This window comes from Lampris incognitus, chromosome 3 (genome assembly GCF_029633865.1).
Source record: "Lampris incognitus isolate fLamInc1 chromosome 3, fLamInc1.hap2, whole genome shotgun sequence".
Lineage (NCBI taxonomy): Eukaryota > Metazoa > Chordata > Actinopteri > Lampriformes > Lampridae > Lampris > Lampris incognitus.
This window is the reverse complement of record NC_079213.1, coordinates 34,948,971-34,959,342: the sequence shown is the minus strand read 5'-3', so window position 1 is coordinate 34,959,342 and position 10,372 is coordinate 34,948,971.

The window sequence follows — 10,372 nt, the reverse complement described above, 5'->3', positions numbered from 1 at the left end:
GGGATCTGGTAAAACCCACTTGCTGCATCCAACGTTGTGAAGAACTTTGACCCTGCGAGCCTTGGCATTATTTCCTCCATAGTGGGCAGCACGTATTTCTCACGTTTCACCGCTCGATTCAGCCTCCTGAGGTCAGCGCAGCAGCGAACCTCTTTCTTGTTCGGTTTCAGCACCGGCACCATAGCGGCGCACCATTCTGTGGGCTGAGTCACTTTTTCAATAATGCCCTCATTTTCCATGCGCTGCAGTTCTTTCTTAACCAGTGGTACAAGTGGCAGCGGTATCCGTCTCGCTGTATGCACCGCGTATGGCTGGGCACCCTCCACCAGAGCTATTTTCACTGGGTCTGTTTTCAGCAGTCCACTTGAACCGAAAACTCCACTGACCTCATTCATCCGCTTCACTAGACCCATCTCCACTGCCTCTGGACGACTCAGCAGACAGCTGCCTCTCCCCTTGATCACATACACTGGAAAGGAGTATTGTTTCTCCTTGTAGTTGGTTGTGGCTTGAAACTGTCCTATGCAGCTGATGTTTCCACCTGGGCTTATGAAGCATGTGTCAGGAGGTCCCAGTTTTATGTTTGGCTTCAGCTTTTTAAATGTCCCTTGGTTGATAACAGTAGCGTCAGCCCCCGTGTCAATTTTAAAGGTTATTGGTACATCACTTATTGTTAAACTAACAGTCCAATCTTCCTGACTGCTCTCTTTGCCAACTTCTCCCAGAAAGTACAGCTGTTTAACCTCTTCAGTGACTTCTCTCACCGCTTTAGAGTGACATACACGCTCCCAATGTCCCTTTTTATGACACTTGTTGCACTTACTGTTCGTTGCAGGACACTTCCGCTCATCGGTGTGCTGCGTCTTGCCGCACCTCCCGCATTCATCTACTTTGTTGGTTGCCGGACTGCCGCCACCATGACGCTGTCCGCCCTTTTTGTTTTGGCGTTCGTCCCGCCATCGGACAACATTGACGTTGGCCAGCAGGGCCTCTGGTTGGTTAGCTTGGAGGCTGAGCTGCTTTGTTATTGCCTCCGCCTGGCGCACTTGTTCAATGACTTTCACCAGAGTAAGGTCCGCTGTGAGCTGGAACTGACGGGAGAGCACCTTATCTTTTATGCCCACTACCAGACGATCTCTGATATGTTCATCCCTCTTGTCCCCAAACTCACAGTGTTCAAACAGCTCATACAATGTCCGGATGTACATCTCCGCTGTCTCTCCTGGCTGCTGGCTACGTTGATAGAAGCACGCCCTCTCATGTATGATGTTACGGCGGGGAATAAAGTAGTCGTCGAACCTTTTCAGTACGATATCATAGTCCACTTTATCACCCTCCGCCGCGAAGTCAAACGAGCTGAATATCTTTTCAGCCTCGTTGCCCATTGCATAAATCAGCGAACTCACTTGAATCTCCCCGTCGTCTTTATCCAGCTTTGTCGCGAGCCTGAAGCGCGAAAACCGTTGTCTCCACTCCGGCCATTCAACGGGGAAGTCAAACTTGAATTCACTCGGCGGATTAAACTTCGGCATGACCGCTCGTGTTCACCGACTATTCTGACACCATGTAATGTCCGTAGACGCCTTGTCTTACTGACATAAGAATAATTCAAGAACGAGCCGACTTCGTAGGTTCTTAACTGTGTAGCTTTTACTAGCGTTCATCCGACATACAACCTTCATAACATGCGCTTCTCACTTCCTGTATACGTCACACGCACTGCACGTACACCCGTGAGTAGGTCAAGTTAAACACGTGACCTTTCATTCATTACACCTCCCTAATGATCATAAATACACTGCAAATCACAGGCCGCCATTGCGAAAGGTCACCACATCAATACTGCTTCCCCCACTTCCCTGACAGGCTGCCCCATCTCGGGCCACGTGCAACTCCGGCTGTTCAGCTTCCAGACTGCATCTCTCCATCCTGTCCAGCTGCCCCGACCTGCTCCGCCTCCTTCTGTGCTGCAGCCTGCCCGTCGTTCCCTGTCTGTGTCCCTGTCGCCTGCCCAGAAGTCTGAAATGGTTTCTCTTTTTCTTTTTGAACCTTCGTCTGAAGGTTGCCTGTGGGGCGTCCGGGTGGCGTGGCGGTCTATTCCGTTGCCTACCAACACAGGGATCGCCAGTTCGAATCCCCGTGTTACCTCCGGCTTGGTCGGGCGTCTCTACAGACACAATTGGCCGTGTCTGCGGGTGGGAAGCCGGGTGTGTCCTGGTAGCTGCACTAGCGCCTCCTCTGGTCGGTCGGGGCGCCTGTTTGGGGAGGAGCGGGAACTGGGGGGGAATAGAATGATCCTCCCATGCACTACATCCCCCTGGTGAAACTCCTCACTGTCAGGTGAAAAGGAGCGGCTGATGACTCCACATGTATGGGAGGAGGTATATGGTAGTCTGCAGCCCTCCCCGGATTAGCAGAGGGGGTGGAGCAGCGACCGGGACGGCTCGGAAAAAGTGGGGTAATTGGCCAAGTTCAATTGGGGAGAAAGGGGGGGGGGTGAAGGTTGCCTGTGTACGGTCAGTGCCACCAGGAGAATCACACCGTGCTGCAGCAGCACTGCGACAGCCCCTCTCCCGAGCCCTCATAATGGCAATATCAGCCACCACTGATTCATTACAACAAGCACGCCCCGGGCAGGTGCCCACTCCCCCTGCACAGGCACTTCTTCAGGGGGGATGAATTTGAAATGAACCTCCTCTGAGCTCTCTGGCCAGGCCAGCCCCTGTGCTGTGTGTTCTGTTAGGGCCTCCTTCCCGAATACAGCCCACTGCACTCAGTTGGATATTTATTTTCTGTCAGAAGAACATTGAACTGTTTGGAGGAATCATGCTACTTTTTTCAGGAAAGACACAAAACTCAAAACTTATTTTTTATTAGTGAAAAAAAAACTTCAAGAATCAATAGATCTTCCACACCCTTCTAATCCTGTTAGCCCCACTCCCTAACAGGGGTGTTCTCTCTTTCCCCCATCCCAGACAGCTGGGATGAGGGCCACTTCAGGCAGTGATGCGGCACTGATGGTCTTCTTCTGGCCCTGACAAAACAGATGTGAGCCTGAAGTGGCCCACATGTATAATAGCAAATATGGCCCAAATATGCCAAATCACATGTGGGCCCTTTTGGCAAAGATGCGGTGCTCTGGGCAGCATGTGGCCCGTGTGGTAAATGGTGAATATGGCCCAAATTTCACAAAACTAATATGGGCCACCTTTGGCAAATATGTGCACATGTGGCATTGCTATGGCTTGGTTCTGGCCCAGATCTGGCAAACAGGAGCGGATCCCCCCAAGCACCATCATTCCACGCGGTATGTGGGCCGGATAAAAGAAAGATGGAAGTCGGGTATGGGACGGGTCCGGGCCACAGCAGTTTTTTTATCTGGGACAGGCCACCTCTTCCAAAGCTCCCCCAGACTTACCTCAGCCACTGACCTGTATCCACTGGGCCCAGCAGCATGGAGCATAAGGACTCAGGGGCTCCACGCTTGAAAGATCATTCTGGTTTGTTTTGGTTTCACCACCGGCGTCTTGGCTTCATAGGTTTTGCCATGTTGCATAACATTTATGGTGTAATTTTCTCACCAGCTTCTTTTTGGAGATGTTGGATTTGGGACCAAGGCCGGACTCAGCTGAGAGTCTTAAGGGCAACAGAAGATGAGCTCTGTTTGTGTCCTTTGGACAACAAACCCCCCTGGTGTCTCAGTCAGACTGTGTCCACGACTGTCCATCATCTATGACTTCTCTGTCGTGCTGGCCAGCTAGTTTATGGATGTTAATACTACCTACGTCCTGCAGGGTGAACCAGGAAGTAGATCAGCAATGTCCTCCACCACTGATCATATTGGACATTTTGAGTGATGACTTTTGACTTGTACTTCCGTTTTTACTTCCAAATATTTGATTTAGATACCTGAGTTTTCTTGGACCTGTTGAAACATGTCTGACGGCACGGTGCTGCAGTGGTTAGCACGGTCGCCTCACAGCGAAAAGGTCCTGGGTTCGAGCCCCGGGGTAGTCCAACCTTGGGGGTCGTCCCGGGTCGTCCTCTGTGTGGAGTTTACATGTTCTCCCCGTGTCTGCGTAGGTTTCCTCCGGGTGCTCCGGTTTCCTCCCATAGTCCAAAGACATGTAGGTTAGGTGACTCGGCCGTACTAAATTGTCCCTAGGTGTGTGTGTGTGTGTGGGGGGGGCATGTGATGGCCAGGCGGCCTGTCCAGGGTGTCTCCCCGCCTGCCGCCCAATGACTGCTGGGATAGGCTCCAGCGACCCCCCGACCCCGAGGGCAGGATAAGCGGTCTGGGTAATGGATGGATGGATGGATGAAACATGCCTGACGCTTGTGTTCAGTTCCCCCGTGAGACGTGGTCATAAAGCTTCATCCAGCAGGCAGGGGTCCCATGTCCAAAACCTCCACAGTGGAGTAGGCGAGTAAAATGACATCATCAGCCATGTGCACGATGGCAAAAAAAGCTATAATAATGAAACCCATTTCGTGAAAAACCAGAACGATCCTTTAATGAATAGAGTCACTAGACAGAAAGAGGGAGACTGGGATGGGGTGATGGAGGGGGGGGGGGCTGATAAGAAAATAGAAGCGTAAAGAGACAAGAGGACAAGTGGGAGATTGGGCCGCAGTGTGTCGGCAGAGGAATGAGATGGAAAGAGAGAGAGAGAGAGAGAGAGAGAGAGAGAGAGAGAGAGAGAGAGAGAGAGAGAGAGAGAGAGAGAGGATGGGGATGGGGATGGGGAGGGATGGAAGAGCCAGGAGTGTTAGTCATTTGATGAGAGTTCCTTTCAAGGGCGGCAAAATGAAAATGCGACCCGTGTCCCCGTCATAAGTGGCTGATTCCACCTCTCCGGGCTGTGTGGACCCCGGTCTTACCTCTCAGCCTCCTACACGTAAGCCCTCATCACCTCTCTCCTTTGACCTTCTCATCAAGGGCGGACTTTTAAAATCTCCACAAAGCCCTGGCGGAGGCCTCGGATCTCCCTGTCTGCATGACTGGCAAATCAAACACACACCCCCCCCCTCCTCTCTCCTCTCTCTCCGCCTAACTGGACTCACACCTTTTTACAACTCGGTGGTTGAAGCCTGGCGGATGCTGAAGGCCACATGAACTCCTGACCCTAGTCCAGTGTAGCCCCGTCTAAATAATCTGACATTTCAGACAAATATATATGACTTAATAAAGCTTAAACAAGTATTTCATTAAAATCAGTTAAGATGACTGTTTAATACAGTTCATGTGAATAAAAAAAGAAAAGCACTATAGGCTGATAAATGTCATTGTGTTACGTTCATCGTAGTGTCAATAAAGTTGATTGAAATTTAAATAGTTTGTTTGGCTATACAAGTCAAGGGGAAAACTTGGACAGTTCACAAACTAACCTTTGGCAGTATTTGGTTGTCTGTCATGATATCTTGTTAATTGCATTGGTTGTTGCCAACTTAAAAGCCAATCAGAATGGCGGAGGGGCGGAAAACTCAGGTTGAACCCGTAGGTCCGATTCAGGGGCTGAGTCAGACGACAAGCAGAGCAGACAGCTGTGTGGAGGACGTACTGATGAGAGAGAGCGGAGCCTCATGTACTTTACCCGGTGAATGCAGAGTTGTCCAGTGTGTAAAGGACGTGTACAATCTGCCCAAGGTAAATATCTCAGTGTATGTGTTCTGTATCACTGTAACAATGCGATATCTGAGTAAAGAATTCTCATGCTAGTCGCGATTAGCCTATTAGACTGTTAGCCTGTGTTTGCTGTAGTAGCGGCTCGTGTTACTGTGTGTTAGCATATATTGATGTTAGCATCCCGCTAAAGCTTAACTGAACTCAGTATGAAAAGTAACGAGTTTCATGACGAGTACAGTGACTGAGGAAAAACCTGTCCTGTACACTCATTAGACCGAGAGGACCAGGAAGTACTCCTTGGACCTTAAATACGAGCAGATGTCTTCCACTCAGCTTTTCCCTTCATCCGGACATGTTGACGAGTTCCCGCCTGTGTTTCACTCGTGTCTGTGAATGTTCTCATTCATCCAGGTCATGGTTATCCAAAGGAGTTGAATCAAGTGCAACTGGACTTGGTATATATTCCGTGAATGGATATATACCATATATATACCATATATACCAAACTCGTGGTTTTCATCTCCTTGACTCGCTTCATTCGTCAGCCATCACCCGGGTTCCAACTCACGGCCCGTGAGTAACAATAACCAATGCACCTGCTATTTTATGTTGCTGCGTGACGTAGTCAAGTGAAACGGCCACTTGTTTTTGGTCACCACGCTCCCCAGCATGGACTCAGGCCTGCAACGTTTTATTTTGAAAAACGAGACATGCTTTTGTTGTGTTTTTTTCAGTATTGAGGGTGTGTGTGAGAGTGTGCGTGGGCCCTTTGGGTAGGAGGTATATAGGTAACGACATAAGAAAAGTGTTTAAAGTCAAATGGAATTTAATTAGAAAGCCCATTATCAAAAGGTCAATACATTTAAGTGATGTGAAGTATCTTGTCCTTTGAATAATTGTTATTTTTATTATTGATTTAGATATTTGTTTTTACATTTACTAAATTCACAATTTGCATTTAAAGTATTGTGTGTGTCATGTTTACATTTCATGACGGTGTATTTTGAATTAGAAGTATAAACAGTGATTAAAGAAATTGTTCATTTGGGAACAAATACTTTAAAACATAATTCTTAGTAGGATTACACAAAAGTAGTATATCTATATTCCTGCTAAGTGGAGGCACCGTCGGCAAGTAAAATTCATTTTTGTATAAAAGAAAAAGGGTTAGCTTAGGAATTTCATTTATTGTGCACAGGTTAGCACGGCAGCCATTTGTTAAAGGTACCCAGGGCCCCGCCCATCGTACTACAAACCCCAGTTATACAGGTAAAACTATATAGCTACGTGGGGTCGTGGGATGGGTGCTACACCAGGAATGTGGCTTTTTGCAGAGCTGCTGTTTCACAGTGACTTCCTTACGAATACCACCTTCTCCTCTGCGACGGTACGGACGGCGTTTGTTGAGGCTGGCATTACCAAACCGGGCCATCTTACCAAAACATCCTTGGAAGCACTTGGTGGCTTCATCAACATCAGGTCCTGCAGAGTGCTGAAGAGGGTTGTGGAGGAAGTCTGGGAGGCCCTGCCTGGGCCACTGGGGGCATTTGCTGAAAATCGTGCTCTAGCTGACCAATGGGATGATGACAGTGAGTACGTTTTTCCTCCCTGATCGTCAGTCCTGCATTTGGGGCGTGGCGAGGGGGGAGCGGACTGCTTCTTTCCCTGAGTACATCAGTGCTGGGTAGTCTCACCTCTTGTGGGAGGAAGCAGCTTTGCTACAGCTGTGTGAAGGTACTCAACCTTCGCTCTCTGGCTGAACTCAGGGAGTCGAGGTGGACTGAGGTTTTTGCTTCAGACTGTACCCCTAAGGGCAGGTCCTGTGTAAACCTCCTGCTGAGAAACGGATGGCTGACCTCCAGTGGAGGATCATACATGGAGCAATAGCTACGAACAGACACAGGGCTCACCTGGATCCAAGCACTGGGGAGGACTGTCCTTTCCAGAGGTGGAAAGTAACGAATTACATTTACTTGTGTCACTGTAATTGAGTAGTTTTTTTGTGTCCTTGTACTTTTTTAAGTAGCTTTTAAAATCTGTAATTTTACTTTTACTTAAGTAGGTTTTGTTTTAAATATTGTGCTTTGCTACATTTTAAATCACATCCGTTATTGAGTAAAAAAAAGAAAAGTAGGCATAAATAAAAAACGAATGGAAATAAAAATCACGCCCCGGAAACAACTGCAGTGAGTGATGGGCAGGAGAACAAACTGGCGCTAAATCACAAGAAAGATGGAGACGGACAAGTCAGACAACAGTGGTGCAGACCCAGCTGAAGGCCAAACGTCGAACTTGAAGGAAATGAGGTGAACCCCTGGCCATATTTAAAGGACCACTTCGGCTTCAAGTGCAAGAAAGACAACAGCTTTATTATGCAGTGTAAGCTGTGTTTGCCCAGAGAGACCAAACTAGCAGCTTATAAAAACTCGACATCAAACCTGCACAGGCATGTAGAGGCAAGCTAAATAATACTTGTGCCGTTGCATTGGTAGTTAAAAAGAAGTTTTCATAGTTTAGTAAGAGGCTTTGCTCAAATTAGCCCAAAAGAAATCGTTGCATGACATTGCAACGATGGGAACTAGTGTTGGTTATGCTAACGCTCTGTTAGCCTACCTGACGTGATCAAAGACATAGATAGCATTAAATACCCAACCCCAAATCTAATTACAATCAGCGATGTATTGAGGATAAACAGAAATAATGTTCATTTGAATCTGAATGTTAAAGTGATAGTTGTTCTGAAGTGGGTTGTATGAGGTACTTAGGCCTGGTCGGTGTTACCCGCAGTAGACAGCACTCAGCACTCCCCCAGTCTGCAGGAGCACAGCCCGGTGCAGGGACAGAACCAGAGAAATACACTGCTGTGTTGAGCACAGGGACAACAACACAGCAGCAAGTGAGACTTCTGTTAGGAGGATAAAACATGTTTGGTTTTGTTTTGTTGCTGTCCCATGCTTAGCGGTGTATCTCGCTGCTCCTCCAGACACAGGGAGAGTGCTGAGCACTGTCTACTGCAGGTAATACACTGACTAGGCATAAGTACCTCATAAAACCCCACTTAAAAAAAACACTGGACTATCCCTTAAATAGGAATATGACGTTGACTATAGTATATAAATACCTTCCACTATTTTGAATAGTCATGTTCATGTCTTCAGGTGTCTCTGTGAGCAAGGATTGTGCGTTATGGAATGTAAAAGACAAAATGTGATGCGTGTAGAAAACCTTTTATCTATCAATGTAAATATTTCAAATTCAGTGTGTTTAATGAACACGACATTGCTTTATGTACTGATGAAAACATTTTGTTCACAGAGGAAACATCGAAGCGAACCCTTGAACCACCAGAAACCCCAAATCAGGAAGCAGAAACAAGTGATGTGATGGCAATGGGTGCCAACAGATGTGTGCCACAGGCAAAGGTGACAAGCTCATGATTAACTTCATTTGTGAGGGTCTTCATCCATTTTCTGTGGTTGAACAACCTGCTTTTAAAGAACTTTTATTGACACTGAATCCCCAATGCAGGGTCATTTCCAAAGCCACTCTCTGGACCAGAATAGAGGGAGCTGCCAATCAGATGAAGAAGACTTTGATGTGGCACCTCAGTAAAGTCAGCTATGTTGCCACCACCACAGATTGTTGGACAGCGCACCAGCAAAGTTACATAGGGGTCACAACTCATTGGATAGACGAGGAAACCTTGGAGAGGAGAGCCGCTGCACTTGCTTGCCAGAGGCTGAAAGGGTCCCACACCTTTGGTGTCCTAGCAGGTGCCCTTGATGACATTCACTGTCAGTACAGAATAAGGGGGAAAGTGGCAAGAACCACAACAGACACTGGCTCAAACTTTATTAAAGCATTTAGTTTATTTGGTGAGCAAAGCCAGTCTGCGGAAGCAATCAGAGTCAGACCAAGACTCTTCTGAAGAGCCCAAAGCCGACTACCTGGATACATTCAGCATCCTGGAGCAAGATAACGGTCTTGAGTACCAGCTTCCTCCTCTCCAAAGGTGTGCATGCCACCTGTTAAACTTAGTCGCCACAACAGATGCTGCCGTGGCAGAAGAGAAGAATGACACAAACGGCTATCACGTGCAGTCAAGCAGTGTGGAACAAGTCAGGTCGGTCATACATGGCAGCAGAAATTGTGGAAGATAAATGCAAGCTCCAGCTCATCCGGCCCAATCAAACTCGGTGGAACTCGACATACATGGCTGCAGAGAGAATCATACGGATCATGCAAGAGAAGGGGGAGGATGCTATCAGGAATGTCTGTGAAGAATTCAAAGTGAAAATGTGAGTTTTAATTCACATTTCTAAAGTATGAAATGTTAATGACACAAATGATAAACAGTACCCAAAGCTACTTTGCATATTTCTTTGTTTTCCATACTTCTATGAAATTGTGAGAACACATTTCCATACTTGGCTACACATTCCACACCTATTCCTGCAGGAAAATTGCTAAAAGTTGTGTACATTTGATTTATGTTATACAGGTTGAGTCCAGCTGAAATTGCTTTCCTGACTGAGTACTGCACTGTGGAGAAGCCTGTGGTGAAGGCTTTAAACATTCTTCAGTCTGAGACCAACACACACTTGGGGTGGCTTCTGCCAGTGAGATTTCAGCTACAAGCAAAACTCAGCAGGCAGGAGACATCCTCCAAAATGTGTCTGCCACTCATCAGAGCCATTCAGGATGGTGTCCAAAAGCCAAATGTCAAGACCACCTGGACTGAGGGGG